The following is a 4879-nucleotide window of genomic DNA, read 5'->3' as shown; positions in this document are numbered from 1 at the left end:
GGGGGTGGAAGGTGGGAGTGTGTTGGGTGGAGGGGCATATGCATGGAGGCAGGGGGAAGGAGGAGGGGGACGGGTTGGGGGGTCTTAGGGGAGGGGCATATTGGGAAAGGTTTTACCACTGGCAAGGTAAATGAAGATGATATTCAATTAAAAAAAAAAAAGAAAAAAAAAGAAAATACACTTTGAATTTTTCCAGGCTGGAGAGTTTGCATTAAATGTTTTTGTTTTTGTTTTTGAGACAGGGTCTCTCTGAATATCCCTGGCTGGCCCAGGACTTGCTATGTAGAGCAGGCTGTCCTGGAACTCACAAGGGTATGCTTGCTTCTTCTCTGGGCATGTGCTACAACTCCTGGCTGTATTCAACAGTTGTTGTTGTTGTTGTTGTTGTTGTTGTTGTTGTTATCCACAGGAAAACCAGACAAGATGGAACTTTTATTTACACCAGAGTCAAGGGAGGGCTTCCACAGAGGAAGGGTTTGGAAGCCAGTAATGGGAAAGCTAAGCTGTTAAACTCAGCTGCAGTGGGTTGTGGGCCCTGCTGCTGGACACAAGAGCAGTCTGCTGCAGGAACCAGGGTTCCAGGCTGGAAGAACCGGACCACAGAACCAAGAGTCCCACACAGGGGATGTGACCACACAGCCTGCTCCAGGACTGAAGTCCACCTTGGTGCAAACCTGGCAGAGTCCCAGGACAGTGCCTGAGAGCTTTTGACTTTGGACATTTTGAGTTAATTCTTAGCCAGACTTTGAGAGACACCAGTTAGATGTGCTTTACTTTGCTGCTTTTGCAATTTGGGCGGTGAGGAGGAAGAGACTCCCAGGGAAGGAAGCACCATTGACTGCTCATCCCTCCCCTGGGGGCCACACCTCTCCCTACCAGAGCAGAGTGTTGTTGGCTCCTTGGGGCTCAGCTGCAGGCTCCCACTGCCCAGTGGCAGGGAGGCACCCTGCAAAGCCTCTCCTTTCTTCCTCTTTGCAGCTAACCCCATGTGACCCTTTCTCCTATTAACCGTTCCATTTCCCATCCTAGGGCTCTCCAGCAAGCACCACTCTTGAGAACTCTCTCAAGCTCTCAAGCATCACAAGTGTGAACCCACAACTCTAGGGCCCCAGCATATTCAGTGGGAGCCTTTAGAACAGGGCTGGGTTTAAATGGGCAACTGCCATTGTCTTCTCTCTCCTTTCCCACCCTCCCCACATGCCAGTGCCTAATGGTTGGACTCAATGGGTAAGGTATGACTATCATGGCTTTGTGTGACCCAGGATGCCTCGGGCCAACCGACTGACAGGATTCTGCAGAGTGGTCCCAACACCTTCTCTGGATCTTGAATATTCTAGAATCAAAGTTGGCATCCTGCCTGCTGTTGAGGTTGGCCAATGGTCATGGCAAAAAGAACCTCTCTGTGAGGTACTTTATAAACAGTTGTGACACACACCAGTATGACTTTAAGGGTTTCTTCTCCACCTCTCCCAGCATTCCATGGTAGTCTACCAACCATCCTTGCTGTGTGTCTTGTCTACACTAATGTTTGACTCCAAGTGAGCTGCAGGCCTAAGAGGGATGAACTCAACCACCATGGTGACTCTGGTCCCCCATACAACTAGCCCAGTCCTCCCAAGAAAATCCCTATGGTAAGCATCCATGCCTAGCCCCAAACGTCCATTGCTTTTCCAATGTCCTTCTTGGCTTTTATGGCTTTCTTCATGCCTACTTATTACTTACTGCTTCCTCCTCTAAATATACATCAGTTCTCATGAGTCTCTCTCTGTTTCTCTCTCTCTGTTTCTCTCTGTGTGTTTCTCTGTGTGTTTCTCTCTCTCTGTTTCTCTCTCTGTCTCTGTCTCTCTGTGTCTTTCTCTCTGTCTCTGTCTATCTCTATGTCTGTCTGTCTCTCTCTGTCTCTATCTTTCTCTGTCTCTCTCTGTCTCTCCCTCTGTTTCTCTGTCTCTCTGTTTCTGTCTGTCTCTGTCTCAGTCTCTCTGTCTCTGTCTCTGTCTCTCTCTGTCTCTCTGTCTCTGTCTCTCTCTGTCTGTCTGTCTCTCCCTCTGTTTCTCTGTTTCTCTGTCTGTCTCTGTCTCTGTCTCTCTGTCTTTGTCTCTCTGTCTCTCCCTGTCTCTGTCTCTCTCTCTCTGTCTCTCTCTCTGTCTCTCTGTCTCTCTGTCTCTGTCTCTCTCCTTTCTCCTAAAGCAAATGGGGGACTTAGGTACCTGTTGCAGTGAACTGGCATGGCCAGCCACACCCACAGGAGTCCTGACAGCTCTGAACACATTAGCTGGCCCAGACCTTGCTGGCCCAGGTTCCAGCTGGAAAACCACCTGCTGCAGTCTCCCAGCTTGCTTCTGGCCCCGACCTCCCTCCCTCCTTACATAGATGGGTGAAAATGATACACTTCGATCTTCTTTTGTTTGTCCCCACACAGCTGTGAACTCACGTTACAAAGCATCATGGTCTTTAAAGATGGTTTCCTTCCTTCTTTCTTCCCAAACATGTAATTAAACTCCCAGATGACAGTCTGAGTGAAGAAAAGAGATGGGGAGATAGACTTCTAAAACAAACAGCTTCCTCGCTGTACTCAATGAAAGGATCAAGGAAGGCCAAGGCTAGTGCCGTCAACCCACCACCTTTTTCAGAAACTAGCAACCATCACATTAGAGGTCTGGGTCCTCCTCCCTCAAACTCACCCACTAGCCGCATGACTCAGACCCCAGACCTGCCACAGCCTGCTTACACGTATCCCCAAAAGGCTCTAACTAGCACAGGAAGCAAACTCCATCCTAACCCCAACCTGACGGTGGCCTAATTCTCTGCAAAGTTGACTCCTGGATCCACCCGAGTCCAAGACTGGCTCAGCGGATGAGCGGACAGCGGATGAGAGGGGACGGCTCCTGCCTCATAGTCAACCAATCCAACAATAGCACACGAAGCAGGATTCCTCTTCTGCGTTCCCAGTTCCCATGAGTTTGAGTCTGAAGTGCTGGTGGATTCACACTATCTCCTAGGCAGAAGCACTTTGGTGTCACCTGCCCCTGCAGCTCTGGTTAGTCCATGAAGGACACCACGCTGGTGGCCACTCCAAAAGGGGCGGAATACGCTGCAGCATGTTCTTACAGGCCAGTGAAAATGTACCGGCACCCTTTGCCGATGGCCTTTCCGAAATTCTTGCCATACTTCTTCGGTTTTCGCCTGTACCTCTTCTTGGGCTTGTCGCCTGGCATGGGCTCCTCCAGGGAGTCATAGCACTTGGGCAGTGAAGCCAGGTGCACCCTGCATGTGCTCGGGGTCCTTGCTCACTGTCCACCCTCTTCACGCTAAAAGTCCTGGTTCACCAGTTCCTCGTCCTCACCCTCCAGGCACTCCACTATGACATCTGTCTCCTTGTCACTGGCCCAGTACGATCATCCCAAGGGCTCTCGGCCCAACAAGCTGCTCACTGCCTTGCTTCAGAGTCGGGCGCCCACCGTCATGATGCCGCCTCAACATTTGTTAATTATAGTTTTTTATTTTATAATATAATTGTATAATTTACCCTTCCCCTCACTCGAAGACGTTCTATGTACATTTCCTCTTTCAAATTCATGGCATGTGTATGTATATGAATACACACATGCATTTGTATATAATATAAACAAATACGTACAAAAATAAGCTTGCTAAATCTGTGTAATGTTATTTGCATGTATGTTTTCAGGGCAAAGCATTTGGTATTGAAAAACCAATTTGTATGCTCTTTCCTGGGGAAGACGATTTCTCTTGCTCTCAGTATTCCTTAGTTGCTTCGAGTTCTTTGTCTAGGGGTGAGGTTTCCCTGTGATAAATTTTCCCCTTCTACATTATCATGCCTATTGGTGTCATCAAGTCTGTATTGGTATTTCTCAGGTCTGTATTAAACTTTCAATATCTTTTGCTCTTCTATATACTTATGACCAGTGTGTGTGTGTGTGTGTGTGTGTGTGTGTTACTTTCAATTCATTGCCTTATAAGCATAAATATATATTACATCAGCAACTCACCCCCCCCCCCCCCAATATCAGAACTAGAACAAGGGTCTGTGTTTTAAGTTCAGTTTCTTCATATGGTAATTTGCTGGCTTGGATTAGTTTATTTCTATTAGTTTTATACTATTCACCTACTGGCCTGCAGTTAGACAATTGAAATGCCAGCATTGATTAGTTTCTGGTTCTCCAGAGCCAAATTAAATGTGATGTGGTCTGGGCATGTGTTTGGGGTCTAAGAGAAAGATGAATCCCTGAGCAGAGAGGGTTGGTCTCCTCATTTCTCTGCTCACTGGTTGGAGATCTTTTAGCCACTGAGGCCTGGTTGGCAAAGGAGTCTAGTGAGAGAGTGTGATTTTAAAGTAGAAATAATTTACAGGGTGCGAAATTGAGTCTCGCTGTTTTTCAAGAGAAATGCCTCAGAAATCTATTCAAATAGAAAACAAGCAAGCCGGTGAAGTCACCGTTCCCAGACGACAGTCTCATTGTCGAGTCAGTACTTCAGCTAGCACAAAGTGAAAGCTCTCTCATTCCAAACTAAGAGCATGCTCCAGTCTCCTCTCCAGCGGCTGGGTCTCGGGGCTCTTGTTGCTGAGGTCCTCTCATTGTACAGGATCTGGGCACTTGATTCGTTTGAAGTTGGTCATAATGAAACACGCAAACTAAATGTGTGAACGGGTGCCTCGCCATTATACATCTGTAGTGCTTAGAGATTGCTTGAGATTCAAGGGAAACTCTTGAGTTGCAACATGGTGCCCAGAGAAAAGTGCGGATCAGGATTCCATCCTGGATGGCCAACCGCTTCTTAAATACCTATCAAAAACTTATCTCTACACTTGATAAATATATATAATAACAGCGTTTTCTCATGTTGCTCCCCAAACCAA

General features: G+C 47.4%; 1 pseudogene; it reads right to left on the bottom strand.

The window, feature by feature from the left end:
* Positions 1-3038: 3038 nt before the first annotated feature.
* On the bottom strand, positions 3039-3464 carry LOC127691974 (uncharacterized protein C1orf115 homolog; annotated as a pseudogene).
* Between the last annotated feature and the right edge of the window lie 1415 nt (positions 3465-4879).

This window comes from Apodemus sylvaticus, chromosome 9 (assembly GCF_947179515.1).
Source record: "Apodemus sylvaticus chromosome 9, mApoSyl1.1, whole genome shotgun sequence".
Taxonomy (NCBI): domain Eukaryota; kingdom Metazoa; phylum Chordata; class Mammalia; order Rodentia; family Muridae; genus Apodemus; species Apodemus sylvaticus.
This window is presented reverse-complemented; position numbering and strand designations above follow the sequence as displayed.